The sequence below is a fragment of the Arachis ipaensis genome, chromosome B10 (genome assembly GCF_000816755.2).
Source record: "Arachis ipaensis cultivar K30076 chromosome B10, Araip1.1, whole genome shotgun sequence".
In the NCBI taxonomy this organism is placed as follows: Eukaryota; Viridiplantae; Streptophyta; class Magnoliopsida; order Fabales; family Fabaceae; genus Arachis; species Arachis ipaensis.
The window spans coordinates 91,552,334-91,564,868 of record NC_029794.2 but is presented as its reverse complement, the minus strand read 5'-3'; positions in this window follow the sequence as shown (position 1 = coordinate 91,564,868).

Genomic DNA, 12,535 nt, shown 5'->3' with positions numbered 1-12,535 from the left:
TATATATCGAATAATAAATTTTTATATACGAACACTTTTTAAATTAAAAATAATCATTATTAGTTTATTACTCTATTAATATCAATGGACATATATAAACAAATTTTTAAAGTGGATCATTATTTGGCTCGCACATAACGCAGATTTTAAACTAATTGGGAAAAAGGGCAAAGGACTAGCAATGATGGACCTCTGAAGGTGGCGCTCAACAAACTAGTATAAATGTTAGCTCTTATATGCCAGTAAGTGTAAAAATAGAGTACACTAATATTGGTTTTTTATACCCATATTGATATCACTAATATTATCACTGGTTTATTAACATTGTATATTACATAGTTGTTTTGAAATTATTTTCCCGGTTAAATTACATATATATCACATATCTAACGGTATTAAATAGTAGGATAAAATAGTTTTAAGTCATACCATAAATTAGTTATTTTATAGATTATTAACAATTATCTGCAAAAAGGTCACCTATAACTATAAGCCATAATTTATTGGATTTTTTATTTAAATAAATTAAAAAAGTATTTTATTTATCAAAATAAATAATTTTAAAAATTATTACAAAAATATATAGAATTACTTATCTCATTTGGTCAAGATAAGATAGTGCGCGTGACATGTGTATATTTTATTTACAGTGTAAACGACATACGTATAAACTTATCTCGTTTAAACTGTAAACAAAATAAGACTGGGTAACACTTATATATAGATGTCGTTTATAGTGAGGTTGTGGGTCTCATTTCCAACCTTTCCATCTCTTTTTCCTCTCTTTTATCCCTTTCTAACCATATTAATGAGTTAGATGAAGATGGCGCGCACAGATGTTCGTGATCCGGACATCAATAAACTGAATGCGATATGGCACTACGCCGGAACAACCGACTTCACGATTAGTTTTGTTATCTTCACATTTATGTTATCCCATATATGTATAGTCATAGTTATTATACTTGCCAAGAACTAGAATACCATTTCTATTGTTAGCAACAGATCATTAATAGAGTATAATTTTAGAAATATGATTCTCATTTTTTTGTAATTAAGTTTTTAACTACATAACTATATTTAGATATTAAATACTTGGGTAAATGTTTTCCAACCGTTGGTCTTATTTTATTGGTTATATGTTACTAAATTTATTAATTTAGTTATTAACAATTCAAGTAAAAGTTATTTTTTAAGTTAACTAAACAATTATGTAATTTTGTATTTACCTAAATTAAATTATTAAGTAAGAATTTGATAATTAGATTATTAATTACTTTAGTGAATGTTTTCATTTTAAGTAACGTATTGAGGAAATGTTTATTAATTAACTAAGTAAATATTAATGTGAAAAGTTTTATTGATATAAATTCAGTTAGCACATACGTGTAAATTTATGTTAAATAAATATATATAATAGTTAACTCAGTTTGTTATGTCGATGCACGTATACAAATTTTTTTTTATTGTGATCATTTATTTTTTGTCAGAGACCTCGCTTACTTCTGCCTCGGCGAGTGAGTCACACGCTTTCACCACCGAACGCGATCGTCCCGTATTTGAGGGAGGTTGGCTTCGGCGACACGGTGCCTCTCAAGGACTTCGTCTTTGACAACTCCCTGATTACGGTATTGTGGAGCGCTGGCATCCGGAGACTCACATGTTCTACTTGCCATGGGGTGAGGCCACTATCACCCTACAGGACATTGCGTACCACCTTGGACTACGTGCACACGGGGAGCCAGTGGGGTGCTTTCGTGATTTCTACAAATGGTATGGCTCCGAGACATGGGAGTTGGTAGAGCGACTGATCGGTGCTAGGCCTCCGGTGGTTGCGTAGCAGGGGGCGCAGAGGAAGGAGTCTTTCTCATTGAAGCTTACATGGCTTCAGGACCATGTCCACCATATGCCTAAGACGGATGATCCAGAGACACTCTGACAGTATACACGGTGTTACATCTTGTTACTGATTGGGGGTTACCTGATGATAGACAAGTCGAACAATCTGGTCCATCTCCAGTGCCTGCCACTGCTTGTGAACATTGAGAAGTGTCGTGGGCTATCTTGGAGTTCGGCAGTGCTTACATGGACATACCATTCGCTGTGCTCTGTGGTACACTGAGGCACGACAGACATAGTTGGCTGCACTCTGCTGTTGATGTCTTGGATATACCAGAGATTTTCACAGTGGTGTCCATCTGACCGACAGGTTTTCAGGTATCATATGGCAGCGAGGTAACTATTGTTTATGTCTTGCTTGTGTTTGGAATTTGTAACTTATTATGACATTCCATAAATTGAATTCGTGTTATTCTTGTAACTATTGATAGGTTGAGAGGGTTGATGTAGCAGAGCAGAGACCAGCACGAGATGAGGGTCCTCCAACGGCGTCTATCGCTAGATTAGTTGCGGATGGATGAGGTTAGCACTAAGATTTTACTCCCTGATAGTTCTATGAATTATCTATCCTTTAATTTAGCTTGCATCACTGATGATTATTTCACAACTGTCGTTCTAGTTTGTGTGGATGCCGTACAATGACCCGGTCCTGCAGGCTATGTGCCTGCCCTGGTTTATCGATGGGGCAAAGTGGAGGACATGGATGTCGGTTGTCCCCCTCGTCTGCATCAATATCGTCGAGTTTCACTAGGTTGACCGGGTGAAGCACCAGTTTAATGGAGAGCAGCCGGTGCCGGGGCCCCGGTTAATGTCGACAGATTTCTGACATCCACAAGACAAGGCGAGGATGTTTGGTGGCCTGACAGACTTGTCAACTAGTATGATGGCTGGAAGGCACAATTTGCAGAGGCCCGCAGGATCTCCATTCAGCCATACTTTAACTATAGGCCGACCTAGGATTATTGGGATTGGTACTAGGGCACTTGCTGGGTTAGGCACCTATATGGCCAGGATGTACTTGATGATCCCAAGCTGTTCAATTTACCTGCTGACATGCAGCCTACTGCCAGCCAGCCGAGGAACGTTCTTCATCTTCCTAGGGACATCCCCAATCAGCGTCGGTGTGCCAGAGAAGTTCGAGAGGACACTCGGTGGCCTGCTAGGAAGGAGAGGGGTGCTAGAGAGCGGCCAGCAGCCGCAGGGGCTAGGAAGGACAGAGTCAGACCTCTCCAGGAGCGGTTGGATCTGGAGTCCGAGGAGGAGGATGAGTTTGACCGACATGAGGAGCACGGTCACATCCTAGCTAGCAGCCACGATTCACCCCCACCACCACCACTGATGCACCACTATTTTGTGGTACATTTTGTACTTAATTTAGGTGGATTTCATCCATTATTCCCACATTTATTCAATGAAATAGCATGATTTCATGATTTTCTCCTAATTTGTGCTTAAGTATGAAAACATGCTTTTTACGCCCTCAATTTGCTAATTTTAATTCACCTTTGATTCCACTAGATGCCTTAATGTGTTTGTTAGTGAATTCAGGTTGAAAAGGCTACGAATTGATCAAAGGAATGAAGAGAAAAGCATGCAAAGTGGAGAAATCATGGAAAATCAAGGATTTGGGATGCATTCATCGACGCACACGAGTGGCACACGCGCGCGCGTGGATTTGAAGTCGCCAGGCAACGCGTACGCGTGACATGACGCGTACGCGTGGAACGTAAAATGCCAAGCGACGCGTACGCATCGTACCTCGCACATGACTTCATTAAAGTGAAAACGCTGGGGGCAATTTCTGAGCTTCCCAGGCCCAAATCCAACTCATTTTCTAAGCCTATTACATGCAGAAATCAAGAGGAGTCAAGGGGGAAGCACATAGTTTAGTTTTCATCATACTTTAGTTAGTTTCTAGAGAGAGAAGCTCTCTCTTCTCTCTAGAATTAGGTTAGATGTAGATTAGAATTTCTTAGATTTAGGTTTAATTCATGCTTTGATTTACTTTTCTTTTCCAATTTCTTATTCCTCTACCCTTGCTTTCCTAGTTTAGCATTTCATTCCTTGTATTTGTTTACCTTGTTGTTGATGCACTCTTGTTTCTTCTATTTTCCTTTAATGCAATTTATGTTTGACTTTTTTATTGTTGATTTGAATTGTTGTTGTTAATTTCCTTACAATCGGTAGTGTAGATTTACTTTTCTTGCAATTTTATCTTGCTCTCCTTTTATACCTTCTAAGTGTTTGATAAAATACTTGGAAGGATGTTAGAGTAGACTTTTTCTCCTCTTGGCTTGGGTTGAGTAATTAGAGACTCTTGAGTTATCAAACCCTTTTGTTGATTGATAATTGGAAATTGCTAATTGATTTGAATGACACTAACTCTAGTCTTTCCTTAGGATTTTACTAGGACTTGTGGACTCAAACTGATTATCTCTACTTGACTTTCCTTCATAGTTAGAGGTTAACTAAGTGGAGCAATGGATAATTCTCATCACAATTGATGATGATAATGAGGATAGGACTTCTAATTCTCATTCCTTGCCAAGAGATTTCTTAGTTATTAGTTTATTTCTTTTGCTATTTACATTTCTTGTCCCTTATTCAAAACCCCAAAATATACTTGTTCCATAACCAATAACAAGAACACTTCCCTACAATTCCTTTGAGAGACGACCCGAGATTTGAATACTTCGTTTATTTTTATTGGGGTTTGTACTTGTGAGAAACAATTTTTTGCATGAGAGGATTATTTGTTGGTTTAGAAACTATACTTGCAACGAAATTTCATTTATGAAATTCTAAATCATACGAAAAATCCGTTCATCAAAATGGCGCCGTTGTCGGGGAATTGCAAATGTGCGCTTGTTATTGGTTATTGTATATGTGTGAATATTGTGAATAGTTTCTCTTTTGTTGGTTTTCTTGTTTGAGTTAGTAGTTAGATTTTATCTCCTTGTTTTTGTGTTTTTTGCTTTTGTCTTTTCAGTATGAATTCTCATCACTTTGACTATGAGTGTGGTTACAATTATGTTGTAGGAAGTGGAGATTAAAATGAGGATGTGCATCAAGGGTGGGACAATCAAAGGTGGGAGGAGCCTCAAGCATATGCTCAATCTTCATGGCAACAACCTCCTCCGGTTCTGTATAGGTATAATTCCACTCCTTATGCATATCAACCTAATGGATGTGGTAGTCTTTATTGTACTTGTCAACAACCACCACATGCCTATGAACCTCATCCTCAATATAACCCTCAACCATACTCACAAGCCCCTTTTTACCAAACACCTTCATATGACCCTAATCCTTACCCACCATACCAACAACCATATGAGCCATATGAACCACACATAGAACTACCACTATTTCAACCTCAACACCTCCAAGAACTACCTCCTCCATACTATTACCAAGATGAAACACCTTCAATGTATGCAAATTTTCACCCACAAGATGAATTCTATTTTCCACCATAACCCTCCATGGAAGAATATTCATGCCCATCGATCCAAGAGCAATATGATCTTACTTATGTTAGGAAGTTGGAGCAAGAATCAAGAGATCGCCTCATGGAATCAATGGACCGGCTTCAAGCAACCATCCGTCAAAAGATAGACTCATGGGATTCATGCCACAAGCAAAACGTGTTCAAGGATGATTGTGGAGGAGAACCCGTGGAGTGTGTTGTGCAACAAGTGGAAAAACTGGAGAGTATTGAACCGCCATACCCCTACCAAGAAGAACCACCTTCCTATTATGAACCCTTCCTCCAAAACAATGAACCCTCCTATCTACCCCAAGCCCCAATTGATGACCCCCTCACTTTGCTACTTCAAGAACAAAGAGAAATGCAAAGGGAGGCACTAGGATTCACGGCCACCTTGGAAGAGGTAGTGCATCGATTAGCCACCCAATGCTTGAACACTCAAAGCACTCTCATGGCCACATGTGGAGAATCAAATGAAGAGCATAGCATGAAGGAGTGATTGGGAAATCCGGTGGAAAATGAGGAATGTTGCTTTGTATTGGAACAATTGGAGGAACCTATGATTGTTGAAGAAGAGGAAGAAGTGGTTGAAGACTTAGGAGATGCAGAACCTCCATGAGAATCTAGAGTTATAGAAAATCCCTCCAAGAAGCTTGAAATTGACGTTGAGGAGGGTGTACAACCTCCAAAACATATCATGGTTGTAGATTTTGAAGAGGTTTATCAAGAGATGGATTCAATCATTGGTGAATTTCTTATCTACAATTGAATCTTCTCTTATTGGACTTGACATGGAGATTAAAGAAGAAGAGGCACAACCTCCCATGCCTTTGGTGAGTAATGAAGAAGAGATTGAATTAGAACAAAGCTACCAAGAGGAAGAGGTTGAAATTGAAGAGGTTTGTTTGGAGGTGGAGGTAATCAAGGAAGAACACAAGGGAGTGGAGCTTGTAAGGACATTAGAAACACCTCTCCCCAAGCCATCACCATCCATTCTTACATTCAAGTGGGTAAATCTTTCATCTCTAAGCTTAATTAGCCTACTTGAATATGGTTTGCTTGAGACAGATGGGCAACTTAGAGTTCTTTGTGGCTTTAAGAGCAAAAGGAAGATGGTTAGTGGTTGGCATTGTAAATCAAAGTCTATGATGGTTGCATGTTCAAGGTTTAAAAGCAAGGGTTGGTGTAGAGCTAGATTGCTTGGGTCTAGGAGGATGTTTGGTCACTTAAGTGAGAATTCCAAGGTCATGCCACCCGGATGGACTAATGATGATCAATTTAAAGACGGGTATCAAAATAAAGTGTGGAATCCCGGATCGCACAAGGAGAACCAACTTTGGGAGCTCATGGTTTGTGAAGAACTCCATCAAAGCTTGGAGGCATTAATTTTGAAGAATGGAGCTTATTGGAGACTCAAGCATTGGTGGATGTTCAAGGATGGCTTCAAGCACAAGCCACCTTGATAAGGAGCTCCCCATAAGTCCAACTTAAGGACAATAAATAAAAGTGCTAGGTGGGAGACACCCCACCATGATAAAATCTTTGCATTTTCTCTTTTGTAAATGTTGGTAAAATTAGCCTAATTTCATATTTTGATTGGTTTGTTGAGTTTAGTTGAGTTTAGTATGTTAAATAAGCTTTTATGGTGTTTTGGTAGTTGTTTGGAGGTTTGGAAAGCTTGGTTTGGTGCAAAAATATCGAAAAATTTTGAAAAACAGAGCACCAACCCACGCGTACACGTCACCCACGCATACGCGTGCCACAAGCATTTTCGACCATCCACGCGCACGCGTCACCCACGCGTACGCGTGGATACAAAATTTCCACCTCAATACAAAATCCAAAGAGTTGTGCCTACTCCATGCCAATTTTGTGCCTTTGGCACAAGCCTATCCACGCGTACGCGTCACCTCACGCATACGCGTCGCTCTCTGAATAAGCTATCACGCGTACGCGTCGCTCCCATTTCACCTCACCACGTGCACGTGTCACACAACGCGTACGCGTGGACCGTCTGTTTCACCACTCTTCTTTTCTCATCTTCTTTCCATTTCTTCTCTTCTCCTTTCTTCTTCCCTTCTCTTACCCCTCATCCAACACTATCAAACACCATTGGTAACCATTTCTTTTGGTTAGTTAGTTAGTTAGTTTAATTTTCATTTAATTTTCTCTTTTTCATTATAAGTGTTGGATTATAAATCTTGTTTACTGTTTGTTGTTGCTGATTACCGATAAGATGTCGTCTTAACATCGTTCTTGTTTATATTCCTTGTTGAATTCTTTATTGAGGTTATAAATTGGTTACTTGGTTTTTAGTACTTCATGCTTAATTTTGTGAATACCAGGTGCATGAGAATTGCCTTTCAAGCATATTAAATCTTTTTGAATTACATGATTTGGCCACCATGTGATTTGAACCCTTTTCTTTGAATAGGCAATTTCTTGATGGATGTTGTGCATTTATCTTAATGCATTGTGCTTCTTGATCATATGCATCCATGCATTTTTGACTTGAATGCTTTCATGCTTCTTTATTGCTTGTTTGGTTGTCTTAACCTACGAGTTAAGAGCATCTCAAGCACATTAGGATGAGTGAAGTGCATGTTCCTTTTTGTGTAACTGTGACATAGTTCTTTTTATGCTAGTGTGTGTGTTCTAGACCGCATGCATCTTAGAACTCACACACTTAATTCATTAATGTCACACACTGGGTCACTCACTCGATTCTAGTGATTTATCTCATTCCAACAATGTATACTTCCTTGCTTTCGCATTCCCTTTTCTTACTATGTTATATTCTATTTTCAGGATGACTCATTATAAGTAAAAATGGAAGTGGGACAAAGAACATGCAGCACCTGGTTGATCCACCAGCTAAAGGTGGCAATTCGGAGAGTCGCCGTACCCCCTTACTCATCTTTGAATGCACCAAGGACGGTGCAAACTTTAAGTGTGGGGAGGTCGTCTGAACAGTCAGCATTTTTGGGTGACAAATTTCTAATCCCAACACTTTTGCATTTCATTCTTAGGTCTTTTAGGATTTTTTGTTGTATTTTCTTATTTTGCATATATATTTTTCTTATTTTTGCATATATATACATAATAAGCTTAGTCAAAATAATGAAATTTTCCAAGAAATTTATCTATAGGGCATCCCAATTGATTTGAATAAAATTTTTTCATTGAACTTGCTTGAATTATATATATATTGTGGATCATATCTTTGAGCTAAGAACACAAGCTTGTGAGTTTTTAGCCTTAATTCTGTGGTTACATCTTATAACCACTTTATTTCCTTCTTGTGTGCATTATTCTCTTTCTATGATTGTAATCTTTGATTTGTTTGATTCTTTATGTCCATTATCTTGTGTATACATGCACTTATATGATTGAGGCCATCATTTCATTTAGCTCACTTACCCAAATAGCCTTACCTTTTATCTTCCATTATTAGCCAACTTTGAGCTTGCAATTAACCCACTTGTTCTTAATATAAGCACATTACAAGCCTTAAAGAGAAAAACAATAAATGTCCTTTATTTGGATCTTTGATCAGCTTCGGCTAGTGAATGTGTATCATTCAAGTGTGGGAAAACTTGGGATATTGGTTGAGAAAAAAGTGTGTTTTGTATTTTCATTGAAGATCTTGGAAAATTGGTACATACTCATATGTTAATTAAATGTAAAACCATATGCATTGATACTTTTGTATATACTTTATTGCAAAAAGAAAAAAAATGAGAAAATAAAAGAAAAAATATATATATAAAAAAAATAGAAAAAGAAAGAAAAAGAAAAGCAATAAAAAGGGGACAAAATGCCCCAAAGTGAAGTCCAATAATAATCAATGCATATGAGTTGTGAAAAAAGAGAATGCATGAGTGTGTGAAAAAGTGAAGAATGGGTAGTTAGGTTAGCTTTTAAATTGTATAGGTTGTTATATAGGTTAGGTGGGAAGTTTAATTTAATCAAAGATTCAAATTTTAGTCCACCTATCCATATGCATCCTACCTTGACCCTAACCCCATTACAACCTTATGGAAAGACCTCATGATAATTGTATACATGCATGAAATAATTGTTGATTGTTAGATGAAAAACAAATCTTGGAAAGCATGATTAGGGGAGAATCGAGTGAATCAACCCCTATACACTTGAGTGATTAGAGCGGATACACATCCGGTGAGGGTTCAATTGCTCAATTACATGTTTTCACCTAGAATCATCACATTTCTTGCAAGTTTGTAAAATTCTTTAATAACTCAATTCAATTGTGGTTTGGCTTGGTTGTTAATACCTTTAGCCCTTATGCTTACATATGCCTTCTTGGAAATTGATTTATTTTGACCAAGCAATCGCATTCATTTAGATAGTTGCATGTAGGTAGATTGCATTTAGATAGTTTACATTGAATAAATGTTGATACCCTTTGTCTCTTTCTTGGTCTAGCATGAGGACATGCTTGGTTTAAGTGTAGGGAGATTTGATGCACCACTATTTCGTGGTACATTTTGTGCTTAATTTAGGTGGATTTCATCCATTATTCCCACATTTATTCAATGAAATAGCATGGTTTCATGATTTTCTCCTAATTTGTGCTTAAGTATGAAAACATGCTTTTTAGGCCCTCAATTTGCTAATTTTAATTTACTTTTGATTCCACTAGATGCCTTGATGTGTTTGTTAGTGAATTCAGGTTGAAAAGGCTAGGAATGGATCAAAGGAATGAAGAGAAAAGTATGCAAAGTGGAGAAATCATGGAAAATCAAGGATTTGGGATGCATTCATCGACGCGCACGCGTGGCAGACGCGCGCACGTGGATTTGAAGTCGCCAGGCGACGCGTACGCATAACCCACGCATATGCGTCGTAGCTCGCACGTGACTTCATTAAAGTGAAAACGCTGGGGGCGATTTCTGAGCTTCTCAGGCCCAAATCCAACTCATTTTCTAAGCCTATTACATGCAAAAAATAAAGAGGAGTCAAGGGGGAAGCACATAGTTTAGTTTTCATCATGCTTTAGTTAGTTTCTAGAGAGAGAAGCTCTCTCTTCTCTTTAGAATTAGGTTAGATGTAAATTAGAATTTCTTAGATCTAGGTTTAATTCATGATTTGATTTGCTTTTCCTTTCCAATTTCTTATTCCTCTACCCTTGCTTTCCTAGTTTAGCATTTCATTCCTTGTATTTGTTTATCTTGTTGTTGATGCACTCTTGTTTCTTCTATTTTCCTTTAATGCAATTTATGTTTGATTTTTTTTATTGTTGATTTGAATTGTTGTTGTTAATTTCCTTACAATCGGTAGTGTAGATTTACTTTTCTTGCAATTTTATCTTACTCTCCTTTTATGCCTTCCAAGTGTTTGATAAAATTTTTGGAAGGATGTTAGAGTAGATTTTTTCTCCTCTTGGTTTGGGTTGAGTAATTAGAGACACTTGAGTTATCAAACTCTTTTGTTGATTGATAATTGGAAATTGCTAATTGACTTGAATGACACTAACTCTAGTCTTCTTTAGAATTTGACTAGGACTTTTGGACTCAAATTGATTATCTCTACTTGACTTTCCTTCATAGTTAGAGGTTAACTAAGTGGAGCAATGGACAATTCTCATCACAATTGATGAGGACTTCTAATTCTCATTCCTTGCCAAGAGCTTTCTTAGTTATTAGTTTACTTCTTTTGCTATTTACATTTCTTGTCCCTTATTCAAAACCCCAAAATATACTTGTTCCATAACCAATAACAAGAACACTTCCCTGCAATTTCTTTGAGAGACAACCCGAGGTTTGAATCCTTAGGTTATTTTTATTGGGGTTTGTACTTGTGACAAACAATTTTTTGCATGAGAGGATTATTTGTTGGTTTAGAAACTATACTTGCAACGAGATTTCATTTATGAAATTCTAAACCATACGAAAAATCCGTTCATCAACCACCACCACCGCCTCCAGGGACATCCAGTTGTATTTTGGCGGCAATGCATATATTACTTTAATTTGTCCGATTCGACCACTCGATACTCAGCACTTCTGCGATTGCTGTAGTTCTTCACACCATGATTTACTGCATCTCTGCTTTTGAATCTGTGACTGACCCAAAACTCCATCCCACCGTCTAGGTTGTAATCGTCTTTCCCAGTGTTAGAAAATGGAGATTTCTCATGCATCGCGTCCAGAGCCAATGCATGATAGTGACTTTGTACATCTGGTAGCATCAGAATCGGAGAGGGAAAAGCAAAACATAGCGCACCGCTGCCTCAGTCGACGTCTCTAGTACAAACTCCTCCCCATTGTCATCTTCAGAGGAATCACTGTTGTTGCTATCCACAACATACTCTTCGTCGAAGTCTTCATCACCCACATTTATGTCTTCCACTGGACTAGCAACATGAATCTATAGTAGTGCGAGAGGTGGGTCATTTTGCACAAAGGTCGAGTGGACGGATCCACTGCCACCAACATCACCAACCTCGGCGAAAAGCTCCATCACTTGTTTTGCCATGATTCTCCCATAGATATCAAATATGAGTCGCACATGGTCGTTGCCCTAAAGCTGAAACAGGCGAAACCAAAAAACTCCATTACCCAACTGTTCTAGAAACCTATACCCCACCCTTCCGATCTCTTTTCTCCCTAAACCACTAAAGTTACTCAATATCAGACTCTTCGACTCGGACAACGAACTTACGTATCGAGTGTGAAATAGTAACGGATTATTACACTCAAATATCATTCCATTGTCACTGTTCCTCATATGACAATTGGGATACACACAGACAACCACATATCCATTATTACGGTACATTTTTGCCTATTTTTTGGAAGAAAAATAGAAAAAAAAAAAAAGAAGATATGAAATGTATGTGGAGAATGCCAAAAGTTACACATTCTTTTATAGCGATTAGAAATTTGTCTTATTGTATTTCATTAAGCATTATAATTTAACACGTATCTCGTTTACGGTGTGTAAATGAGATATACACGTGTCATTCGCACTGTCTTATCGAAATAAGTCTCGTTTACACTGTAAACGAGATAAGTAATCCTAAGTATTTTCGTAATAATTTTTAAAATTATTTATTTCAGTAAATAAAATATTTTTTTAATTTATTTAAATAAAAAATTCTACTTTTATGTTGTAATTTTG